We start from the raw sequence: 15,149 nt of genomic DNA on the forward strand, positions 1-15,149 counted from the left end.
TAGTAAATATAAATTTCCAAAGTACGGTTTATGGATTACAATGGCTTCCCCCGCCCCAACTTCCCTCCCACCTGCACCCCTCCCATCTCCCACTCCCTCTCCCATTCCATTCACATCAAGATTCATTTTCAATTATCTTTATATACAGATTGATTTAGTATATATTGAGTAAAGATTTCATCAGTTTGCACCCACACAGAACATAAAGTGTAAAATACTGTTTGCCTTAAGTGTGTGAAATTATTCATAGGCTAAGCATGGTTCTGATCCACATAACAAATCATAAAACAAGACTGGCAAAGATGAACCTGTTTATAAGGAACTTAACTGCATCAAAAAATCAGTCTGGAAACAGGTAAGTGGAAGCATAAAAATTGTTTTAAAAACTAACCTACAGTTATAAATATATAAATAACAGTGCCAGTGATTGTCACTATACTAGATGGAAATTAACATATATTACACATCATAAAAATATGTGCATCTTTGAGACAGTGCTAATCTAGGATAAAACTTTAAGTGAATAATATTAGCCCCTGGGGCAAGTGCCGTGGAACAGTAGGTTAATCCTCCACCTGAGGCTCCGGGATCCCATAAGGGCACCAGTTCTAGTCCCAGCTGCTGCTCTTCCAATCCAGCTCTCTGCTATGGCCTGGGAAAGCAGCAGAGGATGGACCAAGTGCTTGGGTCCCTGCACCCATGTGAAAGACTGGGAAAAAGCACCTGGCTCCTGGCTTCAGGTGGGTGCAGCTCCAGCCATTGTGGCCATTTGGGGAGTGAACCAACAGAAGGAAAACCTTTTTCTTTCTCTCTCTCTCACTGTCTATAACTCTACCTGTCAAATAAAAATAAACAAATAAATGAAAAATAATATATATATATATATATATATAAGCCCCAAAAGATGGAGAGGAAAAAATCTGAAAGGAAAAATAGCAATTTTTTTCTAAGTTTAATGAGAATTATAATCTTACACTAGAGGGAAGGGTGTAACAGGACAATGAGAAATTATTGTATTTTTATTATATATAATGTGCTAGGGTGTTACTTCCAATTGGACTATGATAAATTGAAATCTATGTTATCAGTGGTAAAGCAGCTACTAAGGTATCAAAACAAAGGATTTTAATTAATAATTCCTCCTAAAATAGAAATATAACCAAATCATAAAATAGTAACTGGGGCTGGCAGTGTGGCTCAGGCAGATAAAGCCCTAACCTGCAGCACTGGCATCACATATGGTCATTGGTTCGAGTCCTGTCTGCTCTAATTCTGATCCAGCTCCCTGCTAATGGCCTGGGAAAGCAGCAGAAGATGGCACAAGTGCTTGGGCTCCTGCCCCTGTGTGGGAGACCTGGAAGAAGTTCCTGGCTCCTGGTCTCAGATCAGCTGATTTCTGGCCATTGTGATCATTCGGGGAGTGAACCAGCAGATGGAAGACCTCTCTCTCTCTCCCTCTCTTTCCCCCTGCCCCATAACTACATCTTTCAAATGAATAAAAATAAATAAAATAGTAATCTAAAATAAAGCAGAATTGTGTAACAACATATGGAATTAAAAGAAAGCAATATTATGACAGATAAGTTGAATTATATAAATATTCATTTTAAAAGAAAGTAGTCTAAAATCTCAATAAAAAGTCAAATGATTAGACAGTACAGAGAAAATAAGATGAATTGTATACTCCCTAGCAGATATATACATTAAATGTAAAAACACAAATTCATTTAAAAATGGAAAATATTTGCCACATTAACATTTGACAAATGAAAACTGAGGAATATGAGCTTTAGCAAGGTGTATTTTATTACCAAAACTACCATGAGCAATAAAAATGCCATTTCATAATCACAAGAAGTTCAATTAATCAAGACAATGCAATAATCCTAAAATTTATGCATCTAATAAAGTTTCAAAATGCATGTTTTAAAATAAGGTAGAGTTTTGGGGCCGGCGCTGTGGCACAGCAGGTTAACACTCTGGCCTGAAGCGCCAGCATCCCTATGGGCACCGGTTTTAGTCCTAGCTGTTCCACTTCTGATTCAGCTCTCTGCTATGGCCTGGGAAAGCAGTGGAAGATGGCCCAAGTCCTTGGGCCCCTGCACCTGTGTGGGAGGCCCAGAAGTTCCTGGCTCCTGGCTCCTGGCTCCTGGCTCCTGGCTCCTGGCTCCTGGCTCCTGGCTTTGGATCAGCAAAGCTCAGGCCATTGCGGCCAATTGGGAAGTGAACCATTGGATGGAAGACCTGTCACTATCTCTGCTTCTCCTCTCCGTAACTCTGACTTTCAAATAAATAAATACACCTTTAAAAATTAGTTTTTAAATAGAAAAAAAATTTCAAGTATCATCTGATATCCCAGTACCTTTTATAAAGCAAATGGTAGAACAAGTAGGAAGAAAATCTGCAAAAGTATACAGGACTCTCAAGTATCCATAGGACATTTACCAAAATAGATGTTGTAGACCATAAAACAAATATTAATTACAGGTTAATATGAAAGTGATAGTATACAAATTATGTTCTATGACCACAAACCAACCAAATCCAAAAGAACTATCACATTGAAGTATCAGGAAAACACTGAAGTACTTAGCAACTCAGTAGAACACATTGCAGTAAAACTGAGTCCAAGAGGTAATAAAGAGAGACATTAGAAGGTATAAAAGCTGAATGAAAATACAGCATAGGGGAATCTGTGTAATGTATCTTTAGAGACACTAAAGAAAAAAATAGCAGTAAATGTCTCTAAGGGGTTTTCAGAAGTTCTTTATAAAAACACACCTTGGGGACAGAGCTGTGGTGTAGCTGGTAAAGCTGCCGCCTGCAGTGCCGGCATGCCATATGGGTGTTGGTTCAAGTCCCTGCTGCTCCACTTCTGGTCTAGCTCACTGCTGTGGCCTGGGAAAGCAGTGGAAGATGGCCCAAGTCCTTGGGCCCCTGCCCACATGAAGGAGACCCGGAAGAAGCTCCCTGGGTCCTCAATTCTGATCTGTGCAGCTCCAGCCATTGTGGCCAACTGGAGAGTGAACCATCGGATGGAAGACCTCTCTCTCTTCCTCTCCTCTTTCCATTTAACTCTTTCAAATAAAAAAAAATCTAAAAAAAACACACCACACATTTAAAAGAGAATTGAATGTTCTCTGAAATTTTTGAAGCCCCCTCATATAAGGATTGTCTCAAATCAATTACCTTGATTTCTACCTAAGGAAACTAGAAAAAGAGCAAAGTAAACCCCAAACAACAGGTAGAACACAAAGATGAACGTCTGCTGTGGTCTGATCAGAGCACTAAATGTTGACAGGTGATCAAGAGGGAACCAGGTTATCACCGGGTGAGGCTGTGAGGTGGCCAGGTGCATTCAGAAACCTCACAACACAGATCCAGTGTGTGTTTTTTCATTTATCCCCTTGAAGATTCTGGGAATGTCCATCTAGACACCAGAAACCAGACCTCTGACTCACCCCAACTTGCCAGGGCCATGATCTGAGACCCCCACTTTCACATCCACTGTGAGTCCGTTTCTGTGGTTTGTAAACTACTAGGGCTATGATAGCTCCCCAGAGCAGTTCAGGTAAACTGCATCATCAAGGATAAATCCAATGATGCAGTCCCGGAAGTGGCGCCCCCAGCACGGAGAACAAGGTCAGCCCCATGGGGACTGCAGCCTATCCCTGGGTGGCTCTGGTGCCTGTGGAGAGTACACCCCCTAGTGGTCGTGCACTACAGAGTATAAAACGGAGACAGGAAGTCGGGGGCGCCCTTGAGCCTCTGCGTCACTTGTCCTATGGCGGGAGAATGAACCACTTGTGATGCCCACATAGCGACTCCTTATGACATGTACAGTTCTGGCTTTGAGGCCTCTGCCCCACACATTTCTCGGGTCATCCTTTGGCTGTTAATAATTCACCTCAGACACAGGCAAGGATGCCCCACAGCACTGCACCATGCAGCACACAGTCTGTCAGTGAGCAGGGCATCACCATAAAGAATCAGCACCAGTGCCTCTCAGCCACACAATCCACGCAAACGTGCCTGTCTGTCCCCATGAATGCACATGAGCCAGTGCATACCCACTTTTATTGTGAAACGCGAAAAAAGTCAATAAAACTTGAAAAACATAGGAGAAAAAAAAATCAATGTAACAAAACCCTGTGTGGAAACTAAAATCAACATCTATCCTATTCAGTTTGGTTGATCAGAATTAAACAAAAAGACATATTATTAACAGAAAAAATTACCAATAAATATATAAATCCTTTAAAAAAGACTTGAGAGGATACAAATGTTGTACATAGAGAAGATAATTCAGCAACGGTGTCAACACAGAAGCAAGCTGAAGCAATGGAACAGAACACATGCTGAAAATCTAGAGCTTTTAAGTGCAAAATATACTTGAACATATATGCTTATGCAGTGCAAATGTGTTTAAAAAATCACCCTGTAACATTCTAAACTTAGACATTTTCTTATAAAATTACTGAAAGTATAAAGCAAAGGAAGATATTATGGGTATCTAGAAAGCTAGGCACTGATGAGGAAAATGAATGGCAATGAGGGGTTTCAAATTATCTGAAACTATAGAAAGAAAAATGTGAAACCATAAAACTCCTCTTACACAGATGTGCCTAATAGGAATCTTCTTAAAACTTCCACTTGACATAGGCATTTACAAACTTTATTATTTTTTTTGTAACATAAAAGCCATGTCTCTCACCTGGTATCAAGGACACAATGTCCTTAAGGATTAGGATTAATTTAATTTTTTATTTATTGAAAGAGAGAGACAGAGTAGAGACAGAGAGAGAAAGCTTTATCTCCCATCCACTAGTTGACTACCCCAATGACCACAATGGCCAGCACTGCCCCAGGTCAACACCAGGAATGTGGAACTCCACCCAGGTTCCCACATGGGTAGCAGAAGCCCAACCACGTGGACCACCTACTACCATCCCAGGCACATTGCTAGGGAGTTGTAATGGAAGCAGAGAATCTAGGACTCAAATTGGAACTTAGATATGCAATGCCTGCATTGCATGCATTGGCTTAACCCAGTACAACACAACACCAGCCCCAGATTATTTTGATTTTACATCTGGATCATTCAATGATCTTCCACCTATGAAATTCTACAATAGAAAAATATTTATCTTCCAGACTATTTGGATCAAAACCCTTATAGCATATTATTAGAGAATTGGGTGTCAGATTTTTTAAAATGTCAGTGCCCTGAAAGCCACTCTATAAATAATGGTATTTAGGTACAAGGCCATATTATGTTACTTTAGGTGTAATTTTTATTGAACTACTTTCAATTTAAAAGTTCCCTATCACTGAAGAAAGAACCCAGGCTAAAAAAAATTAGCTCTCTGGAAAAATCAGGTTTTTTTTTTTTAATTTAAGGTATGCAAGTTTCATGTATTTCATATATACAGATTTTGGAACATATTTTAATTCAATACAGTAAGGCTGTCAGTCATTCATGAGGCTATTTCCATGGCTTAAAGCCCCAAACACAAACCACCTCTCTACCATTCACAATCTTTTCAATAACTGTTATCCATAGTTTTCATTTAAAAATAAAGGACAAAAGCAGTAGGATGCATAAATACTCCTTGAAAATATAAACAATTTATTAGGAAAAGTGGCTTATGATGCAAAACCTCTAAACATGATAGGATAATGAATTTGGATTCTGTGTAAACTTAATCATAGGATAATGGAAAGTCAGTAAAACAGGATGCTTCAAATATAAATAGTCACAAAATATTGTTTGTAAAGGTTAGATTTGTCTCTATGACATTGGTTTTAAGGATTATAATGATGATTATAATAGAGAATATAAAAACTGGTTTTTAAAACTTTAATAATTTCTGTATTAATACAATATATTTTTCTATTCAATAAAACAGAAACATAGCAAAAAATATGGAGGTCCATAAAGAAATTATGCAAAGTCATTCCAGTTAAGAATACACAATATCAAACACCAGCATTGTGGCACTGTTGGTTAAGCTACCACCTGGGATGCTGGCCTCCTCTATGAGAGCTGGTTTGGGTGCCTAAAGCTTCACTCCTAATACAGTTTCCTGATAATGTTAATTATAATGCTTCCAGCCACAGAGGATGGTCCAAGTACATGGGCCCCTGCCACCCCAATGGGAGACTCAAATGGGGTTCCAGGCTCCCAGCTTCAGCCTGGTCCAGCTGCAGCCATTGAGGTCATTTGGGGCAATAAATCAGAAGTTGGAAGGGATCTCAATCTCTCTCTCTAACTCTGCTTTTCAAATAAAATACATTGGTAACAAAAAAGAAAAAGCGACATCAAAAAATGTGAAAATCATTTGTGGCCTTTCAAAAATATTTATTTGTAAGTCAGAGTTGCAGAGAGAGAGAGAGAGAGAGAGAGAGAGAGAGACTCTTCTATGCACTAGTTCACTCCCCAAATGGCTGCAACAGCTGAGTTTGGGCCAGGCTGAAGCCAGGAGCCAGGAGTTTCTTTCAGGTTGCCCAAGGGAGGTAGGGGCCCAAGGACCCAGACCATTCTCCTCTACTTTCCCAGGTGCATCACCAGGGTGCTGGATCAAACTCAAACTGGCACCCATGCGGGATGTAGGCACTGCAGATGGTGACTTAACCTACTGCATCAAGCACTTCCCCATGTTTATTTTAGAGGCAGAGTTGCAGAGAGAGAAAGATAGACAGATCTTGCATTCTCTGGTTCACCCCCAAATGGCTGCAGTATCTGAGGTGGACAAGGCCAGCCAAAAGCCAGGAGCCAATGGTTTCATCATGGTCTCCCACATAGGTGCAGGGTTTCAAGCACTTGTGTCATCCTCTAATGATTTCCTTGGTGCATTAGCATCAGCTGGATTGGATTTGGGGAGTGAACCACTGGATGGAATACTGTCTCTCTGTTTCTCTGTCTCTCCCTCTGTCTGTCTGGAACTTGGCCTCTCAAATAAATTAATTAATTAATCCCAATTCATGTGAACTATTTAAACCAACTGAAAGGACTGGATTCCTCCCAAACTCCTGTTAAGCAGTTAGCATGATCTTCATCAGAAAATCAGAAAAAGATACAAAGAGAATGAACTATAGACCAATATCTCTGATGAGCATAGATGCAGAAATCCTCAACAAATTACTATCTAATAGAATCCATCACCACATCAGAAAGATCACTCACCCAGACCAAGTGAGATTTTTCCATCATATGCAGGGATTGTTCAATATGTACAAATCAATAAATGTGATACATCATATCAGCTAATTGAAGAATGAAGGCTGTATGTATGATTATCTCAATAGATGCAGAGAAAGCATTTGATAAAACACAAAATTCTTTCATGATAAAATTTTAAGCAAATTGGGTATACAGGGAGCATTTCTCAACACAATCAAGATAATATATGACAAACCAACAGTCACCATGATATTTTTGGGTGAGAAGTCAGAAGCATTTTCACTGAGATTCAGAACTAGACTAGGATGTTCACTTTTACTACTACTATTCTGAAAGTTTTAGCCAGAGCAGTTAGACAAAAAGAAAGAAAAGGTATAAAATTGGGAAAGGAGGACATCAAAGTGTCTTTGTAGAGTATATGATCTGATACATGGGGAACCAAAAGACTCCACTAAGAGATTATAGGAATTCATAAGAGAAATTTGAAAAGTTACAAAATATAAAATCGACACAAATATCAAAAGTTTTTATATACACAGTGTCATATCTGAGAAAGAACTTTTAAGATAATTGCCATTCACAATAGCTACAAAGAATTAAATTTGTTGGGATAAATTTAACCAAGAATCCAATCAAAAATTTCTCCAGTGAATGTAACATTGAGGAAATAAATAGGAAAAGACACAAAATTGGAAAAATCTTTCATGTTCATGCATTGGAAGAAATAATTTATCAAAATCTTCATACCACCTAAAACAATTTACAGATTCAATGCAATCCCAATGAAAATACTGAAACATTTTTCTCGGATGTGGATGAAATTAATGGAAAATTCATATGAAAACATGAGACCAAAATAACGAAGCCAATCATAAGCATTAAAAGTAAACCTGGATGCGGGCCAGCACTGTGGCTCACTTGGTTAATCCTCCACCTGTGGTGCCAGCATCCCATATGGGTACCAGGTTCTAGACCCAGTTGCTCCTCTTCTAGTCCAGCTCTCTGCTGTGGCCCAGGAAGGCAGTGGAGGATGGCCCAAGTGCTTGGGCCCCTACACCTGCATGCGAGACCAGGATGAAGCACCTGGCTCCTGGCTTCAGATCAATGAAGCTCCAGCCATAGCAGCCATTTGAGGGGTGTACCAATGGAAGGAAGACCTTTCTCTCTGTCTCTCTCTCAATGTCTAACTCTGTCAAAAAAAAAAAAAAAAAAAGGAAAGCTGGAGGCATCACAATACCAGTTAGTTAAATTTGGTAGTTAGCTAAATTACTGCTGTCTTTTCTGTAGGGAATTTTATCATTATTTATCATAGTCCTTAAAATGTCCCTACTCTGGTACCCAGAAATTTCTCTTGGGGCTAGTAATTCATCTTACACAAAGCAGTCTAAACTTAAAAATCTGACATATGCATAATGACTTATATGAAGAGTGTTTATTATAATTTTTCATCATAGAAAATTGTTACAACTTAAGTGGTCAAAAGGAGAGGTTAATATTTTCAGCCAATTAAAATCACAACCTTTATAAAGAATAGTTAACAACATGAAGGGAAAATTACACACTGTTGAGTAGGAAAAGTAGACTACAAAATAGCATGTCCATTTTGGTCATGGTTTTGTTTGTAAAAGTATACACGTATATGCATGTATCTGTGTGTAAATATTACATGACTGAATATAGAAGGAGAGTTGATCTCTTCTCATAGCCTATATTAAGCTTTCCAAATGTCCTGTGATGCACATATAATGCATACATGTAAACAGACACACTTTTAGAATGAAGTTAAGGAAGATTTTCAAACTATGTATATACTTTGAAGGCAGTTATACAGACAGTGAGGGAGGGAGCTCTTCCATCTGATGGTCCACTCTCCAAATGGCCACGATGGCCAGGACTGTGCCATGCTGAAGCCAGGAGCCAGAACTGTAATCACTCTAATATATTAGGATATTATAACATGAGAAAATAGGATTTCTTTCCGATCTCCTAGATAAGAATGATAATCAAAATGAAGGTATCTACAATGTCTCATTTTGTTTTAAATGTTTGTCTAATTGTATATTTAAATATTTATAAAATTGGTGGGGTTTTTTAAACAGATGCAATATCATTTGTATACACAATTCTAAAAGCATAATGATATATCCTTCTCTCTCTCACACTCTTCTTCCTTGTATTTTTCTTTAGTTTTTGAGATAACATTTTAAATACACGTTACAGCCAAAAAAAGTCTTAATACTTAACCAAAAAAAAGTTTAACAAGTAAAATGCAAAAAGACCCCAGTTTAGTGGGAATATAGTGAATGGCTATAAACAATGTTTAAAAATGAAGACATCAAATGAGAAACTAATATGTGTCCTAATTCCTTTACAAAAAGTCTCATGGGAAATCTGTCATTATTTACCAAATATCAGTGCAAAAACATCTATTTATATGATCTCTAAACTAATGGATTGTGTGTAATAAAGTAGAACTTTTCTCAAGTCTTCTTGACAGTCTCACATAGAAACTGCTTAATAAATTTAAACAGTTTCAACCTCCTTGTAAATTTTAGAAATCGTTAGGCAGTCTACACTGTTTCTAGTTAATAATTGCACATACTAGAACTACTGAGGTATTTCCTAGAAAGCTACTCAGAAAGGCCAGGTCCTGGAACTGAGACCCTGTTTCCCGCATGGGAAGAAAGGAGAACTGAGGTCCCCATAGACGACAGCTCGTCATGTGCATGAACCTCATACACACAGCACTGCTGCTCCCTAGTGACCACTCTGTCCACACTGCACAATTGGGGAGATGCAGGGATGCTGCCACTCAGCTCCCCACAGATGGCTCTGGGGCCCAGACTTCTCTGCTAACAGGGAAGGGGCAGGGTGCCTGGGTCCTGGGTGCCAGTCCAGACCCCACCCTGTAGACCACAGGGAACCCAGGGAAGTGCTGTGCTGACAGCAAGATGGGGCCCAAGGTTCCAGAGACGCCCTCTGGGAGCCAGCGTCCTGCCAGCAGGTACCACCAGCTTCCCCTTCCCCCACTCTGGACACCTGGCCCCACACACTCACCATTCCCGGGCGTCCAAGATGGGCTGTGTTGCAGCAGAAAAGGTCAGAGAACAGCAGATGCTGCACTAGCTCCAGAGTCTCCCAGTGGCAGAGGCTCCTCCTTGGACCTCTCTCCTCCAGGAATTTGGAACTCTGTGGTGTCACAATCCTGTGTGATTACGTGGCAGTGATGTCACCGTGCCTGACTGGACAGCTCACATAGCCGTCAGCACACAGGACCCAGAAGACACAACAAACCAGCATCGTTTACACAGGGACGGGAACTCCAGGCCGCTCCAGATGGTAGAGAGGTGAGGTCTGGGTTCAGGGGCCAAGGGCCTCCTTCAGGGCTGCACCCTTTCACCAGCAGGATCCTGCCACCTGCTGGGACCCTCCTGCCTCCCCACTGGTCTTCCTGGGAGAATCCCACCTGGAGGCTGCAGCCACCTGCTTAGGTGAGTTAGAGAGTATTGGCTGTTTATTGGCTTTGGTCTTTTCGTTTTCTTCATATTGCTGACTCATTTCTCTGTGGGGTTTTTAATATTGAGAATATTTACAGATATTACAAATTCAATCCTTTTTTTTTCATCTCTCCTAGATATTTGTTTTCTAGTCTGCCTCTTGCCCTTTAATATTATTTTCTATTTGTTTTAGCTGGTACTTAGTAATTAGTGGATTTTATGCATTAATCTTTCCAGTAATATTGTTAAATATATGTATCAGTTGTATTTATTATTAGATTTTATGAATTATCTAGGTACTTAAGTGTCATTCTATATAATTCTTTGTGTGTGTGTGTGTGTGTGTGTGTGTATATATATATATACAGTTTCATTCCTTATAAATTAAACTTCACACATTTTTTGCCATTTTATTTCCCTGATTAGCCTTACAATAGAAAGTTGAAAAGAAACACTGGTGGCATCTAGGTGTAAGCTTACGTCCAGGGAAAAGCTTTCAATGGTTCTGTATTAGTTGTGTTGGTTTTTGTAGGTTTCTTTTAATCTTGATCAGACTGAAGAAGTTACTTTCTGCTTGTTTTCACTGATAGTAAGGTTTTTTTTCATTAGAAGCTGAGTTTTATTAAGTGTTTTCAACATGTAATCTAAACAATCATGTGGTTGTCTTTTTGCATTTTTCACCTATTTGGATGGCTTTTTTGGGAATCTTGACAACTCTTGTATTTTTTATTATCTTTTGCATGTAATTGACCTATTATGTTTTCCTATATCATTTCATTTATTATAATACTTTGCGGTCCCTGTGAGTCGTGGGCTGGCTGTTGTGATTCGCTGGGACCAGGAGGCCAGGGCGTGGCCACAGCCTGGCTTCCCGTGACCCCTTGCGGTCAGGGCAGGGCAGGCTCCCCAGGTGCACACAGCCTCGCTGGGCAGTGGCCGTGACGGGGACGTGCCTTGTGATGGCTTCATCTGCCACCTGCAGGCATGGGCTCCAAGGCCAAGAAGCCTGTGGTGCTGCCCATGGTGGAGCAGATCCTGGAGGATGTGTGTGGGGCACCGGCCCAAGACCCTGTGTTCACCACACTGGCCCCGGAAGGTAGGGGGCTCAGGCCGGGTCAGGGCAGGGGGTGGACCCGAGGCCCCAGGAGAGGTGGCTGGGGCAGGACTTTGGGTCCTGTGCTCGGCCTGGGGCTGAGGAAGGAGTTGGCGCCATTAATGGAGGGGGAGCCTGCCACTGGACAGGGGCTGTGGTGGGGGTTGCAGGGGTCTCCTACCCAGCCCGGGGCAGAGCTGAGAAGTGGGGTGCGCGAGGACAGGGTTCCACATGCAGGATCGGGGTGGACTCTGGTCTCTGCGAGGTGTTCAGCTGTACTGAGCCCTGGGCCCAGACGGACCGAGAGCGCTGCCCTCGCCCTCCCCAGATGTGCCTGTGGGCCGAGGCCTGAGGACTCTATGGGAAGCTACTGTTCTTTTTCTTTCTTTTTTGAGAAAGACATTAGAGACAAAGAGAGAGAGATCCATCCATTGGTTCGCTTCCCAAATGGCTGCAGCAGCCAGAGCTAGGCTGACCAGGAGCCAGGAGCTCCATCCGGGTCTCCCACGCAGATGCAGGGGCCCAAGCACTTGGGGCATCCTCCACTGCTCTCCCAGGGCACAGCAAAGAGCTGGATCAGAAGTAGAGCAGCCAGGACTCGAACTGGCACCCCTATGGGGTGCCAGAGTTGCAGGCAGCAGCTTTACTGCTATGCCACAGCGCCAGACCCGGGAGCCTGCTTTTTAGAATTAAGTTATACTGGGGCCCTGCACCTATGTGGGACCTGGAGGGAGCACCTGGCTTTGGCCTGGCCCAGCTCTGGCTGTTGTAGCCATTTGGAGAGTGAACCACAGATTGTGGATCTTTCTCTCTCTCTCTCTCTCTCTCTCTCTCTCTCTCTCTCTCTCTCTTCCCCTCCTGTCAAATTAAACAACCCCAGCCATACTACCACATTCTGTGCTGGGCTCTGTGTGACCTGGAGCTTCTTGGCATCACTGCAGGCTGCTGCCATCAGCCAGAGGTTCTGTGGGACAGGGCACCTGGCTGCCTTTTGTCTGTCCTGAGTCACCTGTAGAGAGCAGGCATCCAGCGGGGGTTCTAGGCCAGGTTCCCGACCATGGCCAGGGAGGAGTTGGCAGCTGTAGTGCCACAGGAGTGGACCGCTCTCTCATTTCAGCAAAACGTGTTCGCTGACTAGGTGGGGCCAGGCTGCCCACCTTCTTGCTGCTCCGGTCCTGGACCGCTTGGGAGGTCGTGGACCACGTGTGTGGGGGAAGTCGTGCACTATATGTGTGTTTGTGTGGGGTTATGGGCCATGTGTGTATGTGTGTGAATCGTGGACCACGTGTGTGGGGTCGTGGACTGGGGGGGGGTCCTGGACCACGTGTGTGGGGTCCTGGACCAGGTATGTGTGGGGGAATAGTGGACCAAGTAGGGGGGTCATGGACCACGTGTTGGGGGGATTGTGGACCGTGTGTGTTGGCACACCACTGTCCCATCGTTGCCTCTGAGGGTCACGGCCACGCTCCCCCACAACCCCCACACAGTCTCGCTCCGGGTGCATCTGCCTAGGAAGTGCCACAGCCCATTTGGCAAAAAAAAAAAAAAAAAAAAAAAAAAAAAATTAAATTCCGCCACCTCAGGCTGACCTGCGCCCGTTCTCCCGGGCCCAGGCACCAACTGGGCTGTGTGGGTGCCTAGGACAGGCTCCCCCCCGCAGCGGGCCCTGTCCATCTCTCAGGGCCACCCTTGGCCCTGGCCCTCCTTGGGGACAGTGCTCTGAGAGGGGCCGGGGCTGTGGCGTGGTGGGCGAAGCCGATGCCTGGGATCCGGGCCGCTCAGCATCTGATCCGGCTCCCTGCTGGCGGCCAGGGAGAACAGCAGCCCCGGTGTAGCCCTGCTATTTCCATCATTGCCGAGGAGAGCATTTCTAGAACAATGTGAGAGAGGAGCGCAGCGGGGACCTGGGAACCCAGAACTCCGTGTGGGCGGCAGGGACACCGCTATTGAGACTGGCATGCTCCGGCAGGTGTGTAAGGTGCTAGGTCAATTGTGGGCCCCCGAGAGTGACTGTGGGGCACCCAGGCCTCTGGACTGGGCTTGCACTGTGCAGAGGTGGGGTCTGCAGGCACCCATGTACCCAGGCTGGGCTCCCTCCTGCTGGGTGGCTCTGGTCTTGGGGCTCCCATGCGACTGACACTCCCTCATGCTGTCCCAGACTCCCCAGGAGACCCCAGGAGGAGTGAGAACCCCGAGGCCCAGCAAGAGCGGCTGTACCAGCAGAGCTGGGCCTATATGGCCGCCAATGTGTGGCTGTAGCGGTCAGGTGAGGGGCTGAGCCAGCAGTGCCAGGGTCTGCAGCGAGCCGGTGCAGAGCTGGAGCTGGGCATCGGCCACATGACACGTGCAGTGCTGCCCGGCGCCTTGGTCACTGCGTCCTCCAGCTGACACCTGGGCCCTTCCCCACCCCTAGCACCGGCTGGACCCTGTGTGGGCACCCAGGACCACCTCCCCCCAGCGGACTCTGCCCTTCTCATGGGGCCACTGTGTGCTCCCTTGCCCAGCGCTGGCCTGGCGCACCACTCCCAGGCTGAGAGGGGCCTCCGCGGGCCTCATGCTGCACTCCTGGGCAGGAGCCACCCCTTCATTGCCACGGGAGAGGCTGATGCAGTGGACAGTGGAGTGGCCATGGGCCAGGCCCTGGACACCCTCCCTGGGACAGAGGCCCCACCGGCCCCCAGCTCCCTGCGTCCCTGGGGGCAAAGCCAAGCCCCAGGGCCACAGGAGTTTCTCTTCCACTGCCTGATCCTCAGAGACCCCAGCCACAGCTGCTCAGCCAGGGCAGAGACCCCCCCAGCCCACCGGGCACTGTCGGGCCTGACAGAGCCTGGGCCACAGCCAAGGATGGAGACAGACAGAGACACCCCAGTGGGACCGTCTTCCCATGCCAGCGGGGACTCCTGGCCTCCCTGCTCGTGGCCGGCATGGGAGGCCTGCCCCCGCCCCCCCCATACAGCAGAGGAGGCAACTGGACAGCTCCATTTATTAAAGTTGTACGTGGTCCTTCCACTAGCCAGCGGCTTTACATGGGGTGCTAGTGAGCGGCGTGCTATGTACACGTGAGACGGATGCTGCAGGGTGTGGGGAACAGGCTGGTGGGTGGAGGGAAGGCCGCCAAGTGGCCGCCGATCCTCAGTTGTCCTGGGAATGGCCGGGGAGGGTACTGGTGTCCAGGGTCAGGGGCTGGGCAAGACCCGGTCCCCAGGACAGGGCCTGCAGCCCCGCCTCAGCTCCATTGTCCAAAGGTCACTCTGTGATCTCCCCATGATGGGCGGAGTGAGCTGTGCCTGCGTCTCCCCCTCACTGCTCCAGGAGCAGCCCCAGGCCTGGGGACACCCAGCAGTCCATGTGTGCGGAGGCCTCGGGCGCTGCCTCA

The 15,149-nt window shown here is 45.1% G+C and overlaps 1 long non-coding RNA gene across 3 annotated transcripts in view; it reads right to left on the reverse strand.

Moving 5' to 3' along the window:
- LOC138848323 (uncharacterized) overlaps positions 1 to 10,454 on the reverse strand; it is a 51,568-nt gene extending 41,114 nt beyond the window's left edge. For all 3 annotated transcript variants that reach the window (XR_011386112.1, XR_011386114.1, XR_011386113.1), the window contains exon 1: positions 10,241 to 10,454. This is a non-coding gene — a long non-coding RNA (uncharacterized lncRNA). The remainder of the gene's footprint in view (positions 1 to 10,240) is intronic.
- Between the last annotated feature and the right edge of the window lie 4,695 nt (positions 10,455 to 15,149).

This window comes from Oryctolagus cuniculus, unplaced genomic scaffold, assembly GCF_964237555.1.
Source record: "Oryctolagus cuniculus unplaced genomic scaffold, mOryCun1.1 SCAFFOLD_69, whole genome shotgun sequence".
Lineage (NCBI taxonomy): Eukaryota > Metazoa > Chordata > Mammalia > Lagomorpha > Leporidae > Oryctolagus > Oryctolagus cuniculus.